Here is a 19,254-nt window from a genome sequence, read left to right as displayed (position 1 = left end):
TATTGATAAGGTTGCAGATAAAAATAACAAAACAGCAAAAGAAAACCTTGCCTGTCCGGCACTTACTATACATAAGACGTCCCTATCTTGTCTACTTACTGGAGGGCTTCTCCCTGTCAGCTCACAAAACAAGGCTTTCAGCAACCTTTTACTCATGTTTGGCTTATTCACACAGACAGACTTTCCGTGTCCCCAGGCAGAGAGAGACTGACTGACCTCCCGGCTCTGTTATATCCCCACCCTCAGTGCTGCTTCATTAATTATTAGTGATGAGCGGCAGGGGTCATATTCGTTATATTCTACTTTTTTTTTACTCGAAAATCGGCAAGGTAAATGGTCGTGTAATATGCAAATATTATGTGATCACAGGTGTGGGTCAAAAACAAATATATAGCACTATAGAATATAGTGCTATACTGTATATATTAGTTTTTAAAATATTCCTCATTTTTTCCATCTGAAGTGAATGTTCACTTCAGATTGAAAAAAAAAATGAAGAATGCTGGTTACACACGGCATCAAGTTGGAACCCCACCACTGTCAATGGACAGCCATTCCTGGATGTCCAACCAGACACTGTGGGGTAACATCCTCCTGATTCCGGGGGCAATGTCATTGTATCTCATATACTCATATTCCGGACATGTATCACCCCCAATCGATCCCCGGTTGATCACCGGTACTGTACAACATTGGGCACTCGGCTGATAAAAAAAGTATAAATACCCACATGGCATTGGGTGCTAAATTGAGACATGTGGTAGACATATCCAGTGAATCTCATACAATTAGTGTGAAAAAATTTCGCTAAAGGGAACAAATCATGATAAAACAAACTGTTTAATATCATGGGGGCACTAAAATAAAGTGCCATTCATTCCACATAACCAATTGATCATGTTTGAATAGAAAAGAATGCCATCCCAGTTGACCAGCATTCTACCGCTTTCTCTTCACAAAGAAACCAACTCCTCCCCATATATCTGCAAGAGATAAAGACAAATATTAAAACCACCTTGTTAATAACAAGGGGCACCAACAGCATTTCCCAGTTAAGAGAAAGACAGAATCCACATAATGTTCACTCAGGACAATAACCTAGGCTTATAGTCTACATTTAACCTATGAGGTCTCAGTGTGTTCTATGTAGAGATCCAGCGAATCTCAAGTTTTTTCAAAAGTAAATTCCTATTTCCACCTCTCCTAGGGGTAGGGACATGGTCAATTAACATACATCTCAAATCTCCTTCTTTATGACCCAGATCCACAAAATGTTTAGGAACTGGGAGATCCATATATTTCTTCCGGATCATATATATGTGTTGGTTTATTCTGGTTTTGAAATCCAGAGAGGTCTCGCCTACATATAGCATCTTACATAGACACCATAGAATATACATGATAAATGTAGATTCACAAGTCAAAAAATGTTTAATGAAGTATCTCTTCTGTGTCATAGGATGTGAAAAAAAATTTCCTTTCTGTATATATAGACAATTTACACAGTTCAAGCAGGGGAAACACCCCTCAAATTTTTTGCTCTTTTATATGACATGAGGGGAGGAAGTTTAAATTCCTCAATCTCCCCATGTCCACTCCTCAGAATAGGCCAATGTTTAGAGATGATCTGTTTAATCCATGTACTGTCTTCCGTATATGTAAGTAGTTAACAGTTGAATTCTATTTGTGTCTTTTCTTCTTAAGGAGTACTGAACTTATCTTGTATTGTTTTCAAAGGTCCCTTTAATAAAGGTACAGGAAAACCTCTGTCCTTAAATGACTTGGAGATCTGGTTCAGTGTACCTGTTAATTCATGATAAAAAAAATTCTCTGCTTGATTAAGTGGAGTGGCATAGGCATCCAGGTGCTCTAAATTAAACCACTAAACTCCCTGAGCTTGCTTTTCCTGAGGCTTGCTCTACTAAGTGGGCTTCTTATTAAGTGGAGTTAAAAAAAAAAAGTTCTAGTGCTGAGTGTGATTTGAAGCAGAGATCCTTGAAAGTTAAGTTTTTGCATTTTAGTATAGCCAATAAAAGAAAAAAAAAAATCTCTGCTGGGTGTTGCCATTTAAACCCATTTTTTTTTCTCTGCTTGATTAAGAGGAGTGGCCTGGGCAACCAGGTGCTATCAATTAAACCACTGAACTCTCCCTGAGCTTGCTCTTCCTGAGGCTTGCTCTACTAAGTGGGCTTCTTATTAAGTGGAGTTAAAAAAAAGGAGTTTAAGATAAGGAGTTGGAAACTAAGGTTGGATATAATTTCCTTGTGTGTTGTTGGCTTAATTCTAGGTAGTCCTTCAACTACAGCAGACAGGGTCTAATTCTAAATCATATTTACTGTTTTACTTTTTTACTGTTGTAAAATTTAGTATGTGTTGCACAATTGACAACGCAGTCCAGTGCACATTTTGCATGATGTATGCAGTCCTGGAACTGCCGTTCGAGGGTGTATATCTTTGTTCAAGATGTGAACAAATTACCCATCTGGAATAGCAAATCGAGTCTCTAAACGGGTAAGTTGCAACACTGAGAGGCATTGACAATTTGCAAAAGAGTTTGCTTCTCACCGAGCATGCACTCTTTGGGGTAGATGAGGGGGAGGGTGACAGAAAGGAGGCTGAGGAAAGTGAGGTAGCTAGCTGAGTAACAGTTAGAAAGCGGGGTAGAGGGAAGAGTTCCAGGGAGGCTAGCCTTGATCTAACACACCCCAACAAGTTTGCATGTTTGGCAGATGAGGGGGATGTCAGTCCAGGGATGGCACTGCTGCAGCCTGACACTTCCCCTGCCAGTCAGGGGAATGTCATTTCCAGTAAGCATGGAACCAGGAGAGCAGGGCAGGCCAGACAGGTGCTGGTAGTGGGAGACTCCATTATTAGGGGAACAGATAGGGAAATCTGTAACAAAGACTGTGATCGCCGAACACGCTAGAGTTCGACACATCACGGATCATGTTGACAGATTACTGGGAGGGGCTGGAGAAGATACAGCGGTCATGGTCCATATCGGAACCAATGACAAAGTTAGAGGTAGGTGGAGAGTCCTTAAAAATGATTTCAGGGATTTAGGTCAAAAGCTTAGGGCAAGGACCTCAAAGGTAGTATTTTCCGAAATACTGCCTGTACCACGAGCCACACAAGAAAGGCAGTGGGAGATTAACAAGTGGCTCAAGAACTGGTGTAGGAAGGAGGGGTTTGGGTTCCTGGAGAACTGGGCCGACTTCTCTATAGGCCAGTGTTTCCCAACCAGTGTGCCTCCAGCTGTTGCAAAACTACAACTCCCAGCATGCCTGGACAGCCTTTAGGCTCTATCGTAGGGACGGTCTGCACCTCAATGGGGAAGGGGCAGCTGTGCTGGGGAGAAAGATGGCTAGAAGGTTGGAAGAGTGTTTAAACTAGGGACTGAGGGGAGGGAAATTACATTATAGGAGGGGAAGATAGTGCAGATAGAGACCGGGGGCAAGGTAGTGGGACTGTGGGAGGAATGGAAGGAGGGACTAGAACAGTTCAGAAGGAAAGGTGTAGGGTAAAAAATATACATAAGCCTCTCAAATGTATGTATACTAATGCCAGAAGCCTGACTAATAAAACTGGGGAGCTGGAGTTGGTGATGTGTGAGGAGGACTATGACATAGTGGGAATAACTGAGACATGGCTGGGCTGAATGATAGCTATGACTGGGCAGTTAATGTACAAGGTTACAGTCTGTTTAGAAAGGATCGTCAAAACCAGAGAGGGGGAGTGGTTTGCCTTTATGTAAAGTCATGTCTAAAGCCCATACTCTGGTAATATATAAGTGAGGGACATGAACATGTGGAGTCACTGTGGGTAGAGATACATGGAGCTAAAAACAACAATAAATTACTAATAGGAGTTTACTATAAACCACCTAATATACCAGAGTCCACAGAAAATCTACTACTAAACGAGATAGACGAGGCAGCAAGTCATAATGAGGTGGTTATTATGGGGGACTTCAACTACCCAGATATAGACTGGGAAACTGAAACTTGTATATTTCATAAGGGAAACAGGTTCTTGGCAATAACCAAAGACAATTACCTCTCCCAACTGGTTCAGGACCCGACTAGAGGGACGGCCATACTGGACTTAGTATTAACCAATAGGCTTGACTGAACAACAGACGTGCAGGTTGGTGGACACCTGGAAAATAGTGACTGTAAAGTAATAACCTTCCAATTTTCATTCAAAAGAGTGTTTCTACAGGGAGGAATAAAAATACAAAACTTCAAAAAAGCTAAATTTAGCCAACTAAGAGAGGCCATAGGCCGAACTAACTGGGACAAGGTCCTTAAAAATAAAAATACAGCCACAAAATGGGATATCTTTAAAAACATCCTAAAATCTCATTGTGAGAGGTACATACCATATGGGAATAAAAGGTTAAGGAACAAAAAGAAACCAATGTGGATAACTAGAACTGTAAAGAAAGCAATAAATGACAAAAAGAAAGCATATAAATCACTAAAACAGGAGGGTAGCACGGAAGCACTGAAAAAAATAAAACATGTAAAAAACAAATAAAAGCGGCCAAACTAGAGACCGAGAGATTACTTGCCAAAGAGAGTAAAACTAACCCTAAAATGTTCTTCAATTATATAAATGTTAAAAGGTATAAGTCTGAAGGTGTCGGCCCTTTAAAGAGTAATGAGTGGGGAGTCGCAGAGAGCGATGAGGAGAAAGCAAATCTATTAAACAAAAAATTCTCCAATGTATTCACTGAGGAAAATAAACTGTCAGATGACATGCAGAATGTAAAAATAAATTCCCCATTAAAAGTGTCCTGTCTGACCCAGGAAGAAGTGCAACAGCGACTTAAAAAGATTAAAATAGACAAATCGCCAGGACCGGATGGCATACACCCCGTATCCTAAGGGAATTCAGTAATTTCATAGCCAGACCCTTATTTCTGATATTTGCGGACTCTATACTGACAGGGTATGTCCCACAGGATTGGCGCATAGCAAATGTGGTGCCAATATTCAAAATGGGTCCAAAAACAGAGCTTGGAAACTATAGGCCAGTAAGTTTAACATCTGTTGTGGGTAAACTGAGGGTTTTCTGAGAGATGCTATCTTAGAGCATGTCAACGGAAATAAGCATATAACGCCATATCAGCATGTCTTTGTGAGGGTTCGGTCATGCCAAACTAATTTAATCAGTTTCTATGAGGAGGTAAGTTCTAGACTTGACAGCGGCGAATCAATGGATGTCGTAAATCTGGACTTCTCCAAAGCATTTGACACTGTACCACATAAAAGGTTAGTATATACAGTGGGATGCTAAAGTTTGGGCAACCTTGTTAATCGTCATGATTTTCCTGTATAAATCGTTGGTTGTTATAATAAAAAATGTCAGTTAAATATATCATATAGGAGACACACACAGTGATATTTGAAGTGAAATGAAGTTTATTGGATTTACAGAAAGTGTGCTATAATTGTTTAAACAAAATTAGACAGGTGCATAAATGTGGGCACTGTTGTCATTTTATTGATTCCAAAACCTTTAGAACTAATTATTGGAACTCAAATTGGCTTGGTAAGCTTCTCTGAAGAGTAGCAACATGTGGGTCTCAAAACAACTCTCAAATGACCTGAAGACAAAGATTGTTAACCATCATGGTTTAGGGGAAGGATACAGAAAGCTGTCTCAGAGATTTCAGCTGTCTGTTTCCACAGTTAGGAACATATTGAAGAAATAGAAGACCACAGGCTCAGTTCAAGTTAAGGATTGAAGTGGCAGACCAAGAAAAGTCTCGAATAGACAGAAGCGACGAATGGTGAGAACAGTCAGAGTCAACCCACAGACCGGCACCAAAGACCTACAACATCATCTTGCTGCAGGTGGAGTCACTGTGCATCGTTCAACCATTCGGCGCACTTTACACAAGGAGATGCTGTATGCGAGAGTGATACAGAGGAAGCCTTTCCTCCGCCCACAGCACAAAAAGTGCCGCTTGAGGTGGGCTAAAGCACATTTTGACAAGCCAGCTTCATTTTGGAATAAGGTGCTGTGGACTGATGAAACTAAAATTGAGTTATTTGGCCATAACAAGGGGCGTTATGCATGGAGGGAAAAGAACACTGCATTCCAAGAAAAACACCTGTAAAATATGGTGGTGGTTCCATCATGCTGTGGGGCTGTGTGACCAGTTCAGGGACTGGGAATCTTGTCAAAGTTAAGGGACACATGGATTCCACTCAGTATCAGCACATTCTGGAGACCAATGTCCAGCAATCAGTGACAAAGCTGAAGCTGCGCCGAGGCTGGATCTTTCAACAAGACAACGACCCTAAACACTGCTTAAAATCCACTAAGGCATTTATGCAGAGGAACAAGTACAAGGTTCTGGAATGGCCATCTCAGGCCCCAGACCTGAATATAATTGAAAATCTGTGGTGTGACTTAAAGAGAGATGTCCATGCTTGAAAGCCATCAAACCTGAATGAACTAAAGATGTTTTGTAAAGAGGAATAGTCCAAAATACCTTCAACCAGAATCCAGACTCTCATTGGAACCTACAGGAAGCTTTTACATGCTGTAATTTATGCAAAAGGAGGATCTACTAAATATTGATTTCATTTCATTTTTGTGGTGCCCAAATTTATGCACCTGCCTAATTTTGTTTAAACAATTATATCACACTTTCTGTAAATCCAATAAACTTAATTTCACTTCTCAAAGATCACTGTGTGTGTCTCCTATATGATATATTCAACTGACATTTTTTATCGTAACAAGCAATGATTTCTACAGGAAAATCATGACGATTAACAAGGTTGCCCAAACTTTCGCATCCCACTGTAAAATGAGAATGGTCGGACTGGGAGAAAACATCTGTATGTGCTTAAAAAACGGACTCAATGATAGAAAACAGAGGGTGGTTATTAACGGTACACACTCAGATTGGGTCACTGTCACTAGTGGGGTACCTCAGGGGTCAGTATTGGGCCCTATTCTCTTCAATACAGGGAGTGCAGAATTATTAGGCAAGTTGTATTTTTGAGGATTAATTTTGAACAACAACCATGTTCTCAATGAACCCAAAAAACTCATTAATATCAAAGCTGAATATTTTTGGAAGTAGTTTTTAGTTTTTTTTTTAGTTTTAGCTATTTTAGGGGGATATCTGTGTATGCAGGTGACTATTACTGTACATAATTATTAGGCAACTTAACAAAAAACAAATATATACCCATTTCAATTATTTATTTTTACCAGTGAAACCAATATAACATCTCAACATTCACAAATATACATTTCTGACATTCAAAATCAAAACAAAAACAAATCAGTGACCAATATAGCCACCTTTCTTTGCAAGGACACTCAAAAGCCTGCCATCCATGGATTCTGTCAGTGTTTTGATCTGTTCACCATCAACATTGCGTGCAGCAGCAACCACAGCCTCCCAGACACTGTTCAGAGAGGTGTACTGTTTTCCCTCCTTGTAAATCTCACATTTGATGATGGACCACAGGTTCTTAATGGGGTTCAGATCAGGTGAACAAGGAGGCCATGTCATTAGATTTTCTTCTTTTATACCCTTTCTTGCCAGCCACGTTGTGGAGTACTTGGACGCGTGTGATGGAGCATTGTCCTGCATGAAAATCATGTTTTTCTTACCTTGCAGACTTCTTCCTGTACTACTGCTTGAAGAAGGTGTCTTCCAGAAACTGGCAGTAGGATTGGGAGTTGAGCTTGACTCCATCCTCAACCCAAAAAGTCCCCACAAGCTCATCTTTGATGATACCAGCCCAAACCAGTACTCCACCTCCACCTTGCTGGCGTCTGAGTCGGACTGGAGCTCTCTGCCCTTTACCAATCCAGCCATCTGGCCCATCAAGACTCACTCTCATTTCATCAGTCCATAAAACCTTAGAAAAATCAGTCTTGAGATATTTCTTGGCCCAGTCTTGACGTTTCAGCTTGTGTGTCTTGTTCAGTGGTGGTCGTCTTTCAGCCTTTCTTACCTTGGCCATGTCTCTGAGAATTGCACACCTTGTGCTTTTGGGCACTCCAGTGATGTTGCAGCTCTGACATATGGCCAAACTGGTGGCAAGTGGCATCTTGGCAGCTGCACGCTTGACTTTTCTCAGTTCATGGGCAGTTATTTTGCGCCTTGGTTTTTCCACACGCTTCTTGCGACCCTGTTGACTATTTTGAATGAAACGCTTGATTGTTCGATGATCACGCTTCAGAAGCTTTGCAATTTTAAGAGTGCTGCATCCCTCTGCAAGATATCTCACTATTTTTGCCTTTTCTGAGCCTGTCAAGTCCTTCTTTTGACCCATTTTGCCAAAGGAAAGGAAGTTGCCTAATAATTATGCACACCTGATATAGGGTGTTGATGTCATTAGACCACACCCCTTCTCATTACATAGATGCACATCACCTAATATGCTTAATTGGTAGTAGGCTTTCGAGCCTATACAGCTTGGAGTAAGACAACATGCATAAAGAGGATGATGTGGTCAAAATACTCATTTGCCTAATAATTCTGCATGTAGTGTATATTTATTAATGATCTTGTAGAAGGCTTGCATAGTAAAGTATACATTTTCGCAGATGACACTAAACTGTGTAAAGTAATTTACACTGAAGAGGACAGTATACTACTACAGAGAAATCTGGCTAGATTGGAGGCTTGGGCAGATAAGTGGCAGATGAGGTTTAACACTGACAAATGTAAAGTTATGCACATGGGAAGGAATAATGCAAGTCACCCGTACATACTAAATGATAAAACACTCGGTAACACTGACATGGAAAAGGATCTAGGAATTTTAATAAACAGCAAACTAAGCTGCAAAAAACAGTGTCAAGCAGCTGCTGCCAAGGCCAATAAGATAATGGGTTGCATTAGAAGCGGCATAGATGCCCGTGATAAGAACATAGTCCTACCACTTTACAAATCACTAGTCAGACCACACATGGAGTACTGTGTACAGTTCTGGGCTCCTGTAAAAAAGGCAGACATAGCAGGGCTGGAGAAGGTCCAGAGGAGGGCAACTAAAGTAATAACTGGAATGGGGCGACTACAGTACCCTGAAATATTATCAAAATTAGGGTTATTCACTTTAGAAAAAAGATGACTGAGGGGAGATCTAATTAATATTGTGGGGATGTGCTCGTGGTAGGCTACGGTAGCGGCGGCAGTATTGAGGCAATCATAGACAGTCTTTGTGATACACTGTGACTTTATTCACACCAAAGGCATAACAGGCAATGTGCAGACCACACAGGTGCATATCTACATAGGGCATAGAACAAAAGTCCTTCCATAGAAAATAAACAGCAGGTTTGAGTCACCTTGTTTTGGACAGACCACAGCAGTTCTGCAGGCTTGTAAGCTACCTGCCTTTGTCTCCCTCAGGCCAGAGCCTGAGGGAGACTACCTGCCTTTGTCTCCCTCAGGCCAAAGGTCCCAGGGCTATCCTTCAATGTGTGCTGCGCCCAGACTCTCCTTCACCAGCACTGACTCTGTCTGTGGAAATCTCCAGCACAGCAAGACACACCCCACCCCCACCTTCAGCAGGCTGCGTTCTTTAACCGCCTCCAGACCGCCTAACGCAGATGTGCGGTCCGGAGGCGGCAGCCCTGCGCACAGACACGCATATTTGCGTCATCTCGCGAGGCGCGAGATTTCCTGTGAACGCGCGCGCTCACAGGAACGGAAGGTAAGCGAGTGGATCTCCAGCCTGCCAGCGGCAATCGTTAGCTGGCAGGCTGGAGATCTGATTTTTTTAACCCCTAACAGGTATATTAGACGCTGTTTTGATAACAGCGTCTAATATACCTGCTACCTGGTCCTCTGGTGGTCCCTTTTGTTAGGATCGACCACCAGAGGACACAGGTAGGTCAGTAAAGTCGCACCAAACACCACACTACACTACACCCCCCCCATCACTTATTAACCCCTTATGAACCCCTGATCACCCCTGATCACCCCCCTGTCATTGATCACCCCCCTGTCAGGCTCCGTTCAGACGTCCGTATGATTTTTACGGATCCACAGATACATGGATCGGATCCGCAAAACACATACGGACGTCTGAATGGAGCCTTACAGGGGGGTGATCAATGACAGGCGGGTGATCACCCATATAGATTCCCTGATCTCTTCCCTGTCATTGATCACCCCCCTGTCATTGATCACCCCCCTGTAAGGCTCCATTCAGACGTCCGTATGATTTTTCGGATACATGGATCGGATCCGCAAAATACATGCGGACGTCTGAATGGAGCCTTACAGGGGGGTGATCAATGACAGGCGGGTGATCACCCATATACACTCCCTGATCACCCCCCTGTCATTGATCACCCCCCTGTAAGGCTCCATTCAGACGTCCGCATGTGTTTTGCGGATCCGATCCATGTATCCATGGATTCGTAAAAATCATACGGACGTCTGAATGGAGCCTTACAGGGGGGTGATCAATTACAGGGGGGTGATCACCCATATACACTCCCTGATCACCCCCTGTCATTGATCACCCCCCTGTAAGGCTCCATTCAGACGTCCGCATGTGTTTTGCAGATCCGATCCATGTATCCATGGATCCGTAAAAATCATACGGACGTCTGAATGGAGCCTTATAGGGGGGTGATCAATGAAAGGGGGGTGATCACCCATATAAACTCCCTGATCACCCCCTGTCATTGATCACCCTCCTGTAAGGCTCCATTCAGACGTCCGCATGTGTTTTGCGGATCCGTTCCATGTTTCCATGTATACGTAAAAATCATACGGACGTCTGAATGGAGCCTTACAGGGGGTGATCAATGACAGGGGGTGATCAGGGAGTGTATATGGGTGATCACCCCTCTGTCATTGATCACCCCCCTGTAAGGCTCCATTCAGACGTCCGCATGTGTTTTGCGGATCCGATCCATGTATCCATGGATACGTAAAAATCATACGGACGTCTGAATGGAGCCTAACAGGGGGGGTGATCAATGACAGGGGGGTGATCACCCATATACACTCCCTGATCACCCCCTGTCATTGATCACCCCCCTGTAAGGCTCCATTCAGACGTCCGCATGTGTTTTGCGGATCCGATCCATGTATCCATGTATCCGTAAAAATCATACGGACGTCTGAATGGAGCCTTACCAGGGGGGTGATCAATGACAGGGGGGTGATCAGGGAGTGTATATGGGTGATCACCCCCCTGTCATTGATCACCCCCCCTGTAAGGCTCCATTCAGACATTTTCTTGGCCCAAGTTAGCGGAAATATATATTTTTTTTGTTTGCTTTTTCTTACAAAGTCTCATATTCCACTAACTTGTGTCAAAAAATAAAATCTCACATGAACTCGCCATACCCCTCACGGAATCCAAATGCGTAAACATTTTTAGACATTTATATTCCAGACTTCTTCTCACGCTTTTGGGCCCCTAAAAAGCCAGGGCAGTATAAATACCCCACATGTGACCCCATTTCGGAAAGAAGACACCCCAAGGTATTCCGTGAGGGGCATATTGAGTCCATGAAAGATTGAAATTTTTGTCCTAAGTTAGCGGAAAGTGAGACTTTGTGAGAAAAAAACAAAAAAAAAATTCCGCTAATTTATGCAAAAAAAAAAAAATTCTATGAACTCGCCATGCCCCTCATTGAATACCTTGGGGTGTCTTCTTTACAAGGTGGGGTCACATGTGGGGTATTTATACTGCCCTGGCTTTTTAGGGGCCCGAAAGTGCGAAAGTGTGAGAAGAAGTCTGGGTTTCAAATGTCTAAAAATGCCCTCCTAAAAGGAATTTGGGCACCTTTGCGCATCTAGGCTGCAAAAAAGTGTCACACATCTGGTATCGCCGTACTCAGGAGAAGTTGGGCAATGTGTTTTAGGGTGTCATTTTACATATACCCATGCTGGGTGAGAAAAATATCTTGGTAAAATGCCAACTTTGTATAAAAAAAATTGGAAAAGTTGTCTTTTGCCAAAATATTTCTCTCACCCAGCATGGGTATATGTAAAATGACACCCCAAAACACATTCCCCAACTTCCCCCGAGTACGGCAATACCAGATGTGTGACACTTTTTTGCAGCCAAGGTGGGCAAAGGGGCACATATTCCAAAGTGCACCTTTCGGATTTCGCAGGCCATTTTTTACACATTTTGATTGCAAAGTACTTCTCACACATTTGGGCCCCTAAATTGCCAGGGCAGTATAACTACCCCACAAGTGACCCCATTTTGGAAAGAAGACACTCCAAGGTATTCCGTAAGGGGCATGGCGAGTTCATAGAATTTTTTATTTTTTGTCGCAAGTTAGTGGAATATGAGACTTTGTAAGAAAAAAATAAAATAAAATAAAAATCATCATTTTCCGCTAACTTGTGACAAAAAATAAAAAGTTCTATGAACTCACTATGCCCATCAGCGAATACCTTAGGGTGTCTACTTTCCAAATTGGGGTCATTTGTGGGGTGTTTGTACTGTTTGGGCATTGTAGAACCTCAGGAAACATGACAGGTGCTCAGAAAGTCAGAGCTGCTTCAAAAAGCGGAAATTCACATTTTTGTACCATAGTTTGTAAACGCTATAACTTTTACCCAAACAATTTTTTTTTGCCCAAACATTTTTTTTTTATCAAAGACATGTAGAACAATAAATTTAGCGAAAAATTTATATATGGATGTTGTTTTTTTTGCAAAATTTTACAGCTGAAAGTGAAAAATGTAACTTTTTTGCAAAAAAATCATTACATTTTGATTAATAACAAAAAAAGTAAAAATGTCAGCAGCAATAAAATACCACCAAATGAAAGCTCTATTAGTGAGAAGAAAAGGAGGTAAAATTAATTTGGGTGGTAAGTTGCATGACCGAGCGATAAACGGTGAAAGGAGTGTAGTGCAGAAGTGTAAAAAGTGGCCTGGTCATTAAGGGGGTTTCAGCTAGCGGGGTTGAAGTGGTTAAAGGCCCAGCTCCACCAAAAACCTGGGCTCGCCGTGGGGAACAGGCACCCCCCCACAGCTCTTTACCTGTTCCCAGTAAAAACCGGCCCGGACACGCTGCGCCAGCAGCATTCGCCGCTGTAACCGCAATGATCCGGTTCTTACTCCACCAAGGCCAGGACCTCTGTTGGCACGTATCGTCCGTCCATTATTATTCCGGGGACTCTCCTACAATATGTATAAATATATCAGGGTTCAGTACAGAGATCTATCCCATCATCTATTTATCCCCAGGACTGTGACGAGGATACATCCTCTGCGTCTGAAGGAAAGAAGGTTTGTACACAAACATAGAAAAGGATTCTTTACGGTAAGAGCAGTGAGACTATGGATACTCTCTGCCTGAGGAGGTGGTGATGATGAGTACAATAAAGGAATTCAAGAGGGGCCTGGATGTATTTCTGGAGCGTAATAATATTACAGGCTATAGCTACTAGAGAGGGAGTTATTCTGATTGCCTGATTGCAGTCGGGAAGGAATTTTTTATTCCCCTAAAGTGGGGAATATTGGCTTCTACTTCACAGTTGTTTTTGTTTTTTTTGCCTTCCTCTGGATCAACTTGCAGGATAACAGGCCGAACTGGATGGACGAATGTCTTTTTTCGGGCTTATGTACTATGTTACTATGTATTACTCACTATGCGTTTTGCACGTAAGTATTGACTCAGGGGCAATGATTTAATCATTGCCCTTGGATGTGCACTATTGTAGCACAATAATGTGTTCCGATCTGTTGGTTTGGAATACAGCTTAGTGGACAACGAATGATCTGTCACTGTTATGAGGGTGTCCAAAAAGTGGATTTGTTCTCTCGAATAGTCTAAAGTAAACTTAATGTCTACATCAATAGTGTTGACAAAATGAAAACATTAAAAAAGTTGATCCTCAGATCCAGTCCAAATTAAGAAAACATCATCTATGTATCACCACCACCTCAAGACTTGTCAGAAGTGGGACGATACATAGATGTGTGTCTCTTCAAGACATAGATGTGTGTCTCTTCCTCTGAAGATAAAAGTAATCCCCAAAAAGAAAATAGTTACATATCAGGACTATGTGGAGTAACTGTAGAATAAAGTCCTGACACCCCACAGAAAATGCGGAACATGTCAAGGCCTTTTTCACCACCTCTATCCCAAAACTGTGTCTAATTGATGTATATAGACTAGTTATATCAAGAGATGCTAAAATTATGTCGGGAGGAAGCGTAGTGTCTGTCAATTTAGGAAATCTGAGGTGTCCTGAATATAAGATTGGGATGACACAGCATATTGTCGCAGAACCTTATCTAGAAAGATAGAAATTTTGCATAGTAATGAACCCCTCCCTGAGACGATCGGTCTCCCTGGTGGGTTTTTAAGGTCTTTGTGTATCTTTGGTAGTAAGTAATGAAAAGGTGTCATTGGATGTGTAACTTCGGTTTTGGACAAACTTATCAATCGCACGCCACTCCACTGGAGTCATTTTGGGGTGTTGAAAGCGATTGCTACCACTAGATTTCAAAACATACACTATCTTTATGACTGCATCTATAAATAGCTCAATCGCGGGTGATGATACAGGTGGAATGAAATTACTCTTATTAAATAAATCAAAATCACTTAATCTTGCGATTGATGAGTTGGTCCATGACCGCAGTCTCACCATCAAGTCTGCTGACAAGGGTGATGCGATTGTTGTCATGGACACTCAGCAATATATAGCAGAAGCACACAGACAATTAGAGGATGAGACAGTTTATCACAAATTACATACTGACCCTAGATGGGATATAGAAAGAAAGATCCAAAATATGAATTGTGGAAGGAGGGGGCACACCAATAAATGCAAATAATCCAAGGAGTGCAAGAGGGTGGTTAAAATAATACAGAACAAGACAGACCCAAGAACGAGTCAAAAGAACTACCCTATAAATGCACATCCAACAATATCCATGGATAAAAATATATATAAAGTTTATTAGACAGCACCAAAAGACAGACACATAAAAAAATTGTATACAATGTGAACAATGTGTCGGTAACAAAATAAGACCGACACATACAGAATCCACTGGACGTCCACTGATAAGGACATACAATAAATGCCAGCTATACTTGATCTCAACCTATAAATAACATGCAAAAAATGTTAAGTAAGATGAGGCCACTGATAAATAAAAGCAGACCACAATAAGGTCAAGTAATGAGAGCCAAACCCTGTATATAAAGCTGGTGCAGTGGATCTGAAGGAATGAGAGATGCCCAACGCGTATCGCCAGAGCAGTCCAGCTTCCTTAAGGGTAATGCCGTGGAACGCATGCTGAGCTCATGTATGACAGAAGTATCTAGAGGGCCAGTGCAGAACATGGATCGCATACCAAAAAATATACACTAAAGATTGCGGACCGGAAGTACAAGGAGTCACATGACCTGAAATGGAAGGCCATGATGGAACGCAAGATGCGTTCCACCAGCAAGAATGACCGCCGTGGAACGCATACTGCGTTCATGATCAACGGGGCCAATACACATCACAAGTAAATACATGCAAGTACATTAAGAGTATACAATTGCAAGAAAAAGTATGTGAACCCTTTGGAATGATATGGATTACTGCACAAATTGGTCATAAAATGTGATCTGATCTTCATCTAAGTCGCAACAATAGACAATCACAGTCTGCTTAAACTAATAACACACAAAGATATATCTGTAAAGAATAAATCAAGGCAACTGGACGTACTGTAGATTTCTTGAAAACGTTTCACTCGTTCTTCCAACGAGCTTTCTCAATTCTGAGTGATTGTACAAAAAATTCTGGGAATAAATATGTAACTGAATCCACATCTGGTAATTAGACCCAGCATTGGGTCAAAGGTGTTGATTCCATTATCCTAATTGGAGTCAGTAGGTGATAAAGACTTCCCAGAAAAAGGTGTCAAGACAGCATTATACTGGGCAGACAATAGATGTCTAACCCCCCTACCTCTATTCAAGCTTGGCGTCTCCATTTTTACGTAGATGGCCTCCTTCACGCCTCGTTTGTACCAATCGGCCTCCTTATCCAAAACACGTACTTGACTGTCTTCAAAGGTGTGACCTGTTCCTTTTAGATGTAAGTACACGGCTGAATCTTGACCAGAGGTTTTGGCTCTTCTATGCTGGGCCATACGCTGATGTAGTTGTTGTTTTGTTTCGCCGATATACAGTTCTGAGCATTCCTCATTGCACTGGACTGCGTACACAATGTTGTCCATCTTGTGTTTAGGCGTTGGGTCTTTGGGGTGAACCAGTTGTTGCCTCAGTGTGCTGCTGGGTTTAAAGCAAACAGGAATGTGATGTTTATTAAAAAATCCTTTTGAGTTTCTCAGACACCCCAGCTATATATGGGATAACCATATTCTTGCGTCTGTCATGCTTCTCGCCCTTACTGGTAGTCTTGGTGGTCTTTCTTCTCCTTCCTTCTGTTTTGACAAAGGCCCAAACTGGATACCCACAAGTTTTAAGTGCCCCTCTGAGGTGTTTGAGTTCCTTCGCCTTGGCCTCTGTGCTAGTGGGGATTTTCTCTGCCCGGTGGTGTAGAGTCTGGATGACTCCCAGTTTGTGGCTAGAGGATGGTGGGAATCAAACAGCAGGTACTGGTCTGTGTGTGTTGGTTTTCGATAGATCTCTATTCCCAGCTTCCTTCCCTCTTCCACTGTTATAAGACAGTCCAGAAACGCCAGTTTGTTGTTCTGCATATCTTCCCGCGTGAAATTGATGTTATGATCCACTGAGTTGATGTGGTCGGTGAAAGCCTGTAATTCTTGTTTATGAATTTTAACCCAAGTGTCATCCACATATCTGAACCAATGACTCGGTGTAATTCCCTTGAAAGTGGTCAGGGCTTTCCTTTCTACCTACTCCATATACAGGTTCACTACAATAGGCAAGACTGGCGATCCCATAGCACAGCCATGTTTTTGCTTGTAGAACTTGTCCTTATACTTGAAGTAGGTGGTACTCAGACAAAGGTCCAGTAAGGCACACACTTGGTCTGGGCTAAGTTCTGTTCTGCATCCTAAGGTGTTGTCTAATAGCAACTGTTTCCTGACTGTTTCAATTGCCTCTGTAGTGGGTATGCAGGTGAAGAGGGATGTAACATCATAGGAGACCATTGTTTCTTCTGTGCCCAATACCAAGTTCTGGATTTTGGTGGTGAAATCTTGAGAGTTCTGTATGTGATGTTGTGTGTTTCCAACAAAGGGCGTTAGGATTCTGGCTAAGTATTTGGCCACATTGTAGGTCACAGAGTTGATGCTGCTGACAATTGGCCTGAGAGGGGTCCCGTCCTTATGTATCTTAGGAAGTCCATAAATACATGGAGGGGCTTCCCTAGGGTAGAGGCGATGATACATGGCCCGATCAATGATTTTGTCCTTTTCTAGTTGTTGTAGTAGTTCTATAACCTTCTTCTTGTAGCCACTGGTTGGGTCTCGTCTTAGGGCCTCATATGTGTTGTTATCATCCAGGAGTTTGGTCACCTTGGCATCGTAGTCAGACGTATTAAGTACAACTGTGCATCTTCCTTTATCCGCAGGCAGGATGGTGATGTTTGTGTCCTTCTTCAGGGATGTAACCGCCTTCCTTTCTTCTCTAGTCAAGTTTGAAGAATGTAGTTTGGCACTGGCCAGAGCTGCAGACACTTTAAGGCGAAGTTGTTCAGCCTCACCCTGGGGTACTTTGTTGCTGTGGATTGAGGCTTCAGTGGCTGAAATAATATAAACTATTGGTATGGTTCTTGGTGTGATTGCGAAGTTCAACTCTTTCGCAAGGACATCCATCTCAGGCTGGGTAAGAACCCGGTCTGAAAGATTCTGCACCCATGTCTCTTTGTTTTGCACTGTCCTTGTTTCCTCTTTTCGCCTCCATGTCAGTTCCTCACTGGTATGGCTGTTTGCAGTTCGGGATAACAAAATGCAGAACTTGTTCTTCTGCCTCTCCTTGCTCTTAGTGTGCTGAGCTAGCTGTGCATGTACTGTGAAATCTGCTACTTTCCTCCACATTTCAGCGGGTAGCTGCAAAATCAGGTCCTCTTCCAGGTGTCTGGTTTGTTTCAAGGCTTCAACTGTGAAATGGGTCTGTCGTACCCGTTCATTTAGTAGTAGCTTCTGGGCTTTCTGTAGAATTATCTCAGCTCTGTGACCCTTCACAGTGGAGTCCAAACTGATGCTGCATGGTACCAGCCCCTGTTTTCGGCATCTGAGGTTGAAGCGCAGGTGGTTTCTATAGTCTGACAGTTTTCTTGCTGTCTTTTCATATTCTCATACAAGTTTAAGGGTTTTCCCCCCAAAATGTGTTGCAATATGTCTGTGAAGGTTCTCATTTATCCAGGTCATGGTATATATCTGTAAAGAATAAATCAAGGCAACTGGACGTACTGTAGATTTCTTGAAAACGTTTCACTCGTTCTTCCAACGAGCTTTCTCAATTCTGAGTGATTGTTCAAAAAATTCTGGGAATAAATATGCAACTGAATCCACATCTGGTAATTAGACCCAGCATTGGGTCAAAGGTGTTGATTCCATTATCCTAATTGGAGTCAGTAGGTGATAAAGACTTCCCAGAAAAAAGGTGTCAAGACAGCATTATACTGGGAAGTCTTTATCACCCACTGACTCCAATTAGGATAATAGAATCAATACCTTTGACCCAATGCTGGGCATAATTACCAGATGTGGATTCAGTTACATATTTATTCCCAGAATTTTTTGTACAATCACTCAGAATTGAGAAAGCTCGTTGGAAGAACGAGTGAAACAGTAATCTACAGTACGTCCAGTTGCCTTGATTTATTCTTTACAGATATATACCATGACCTGGATAAATTAGAACCTTCACAGACAACACACAAATAATTAAATGTTACCATGTTTATATTGAACACACCATGTAAACATTCACAGTGTAGGTGGAAAAAGAGCTAATTGGAGTGAGGTGTCAGCCAACTGGAGTCTAATCAATGAGATGAGATTGGAGGTGTTGGTTACAGCTGCCCTATAAAAAAACATGGGGGGGGGAGCTCGTCTGTACTTGGTTCATGCGGTGAGCGGATGGACACAAGGTGCAATTCACAACCCAGTTGAGGATACAAAGTATTTTTTATTTTTAGGTTAGCAAAGACGACGCGTTTCGGGGTACGCAGACCCCTTTATCTAAAAGAACAACACAAAATTTGATAATATAATATATATATAAATGGATGAATCCATGGGTAAAAAGTTGAGGTTAAAACAAAAAATTATATATGCAT

The 19,254-nt window shown here is 42.1% G+C and overlaps 1 pseudogene; it reads right to left on the bottom strand.

Annotated features, from left to right (window-relative positions):
• Positions 1-953: 953 nt before the first annotated feature.
• LOC122945420 lies at positions 954-18,340 on the bottom strand (annotated as a pseudogene).
• Between the last annotated feature and the right edge of the window lie 914 nt (positions 18,341-19,254).

Source organism: Bufo gargarizans, chromosome 8 (genome assembly GCF_014858855.1).
Source record: "Bufo gargarizans isolate SCDJY-AF-19 chromosome 8, ASM1485885v1, whole genome shotgun sequence".
Classification (NCBI taxonomy): Eukaryota; Metazoa; Chordata; class Amphibia; order Anura; family Bufonidae; genus Bufo; species Bufo gargarizans.
Note: the sequence above shows the minus strand (reverse complement) of the source record. Positions and strands in the feature narration are given on the sequence as shown.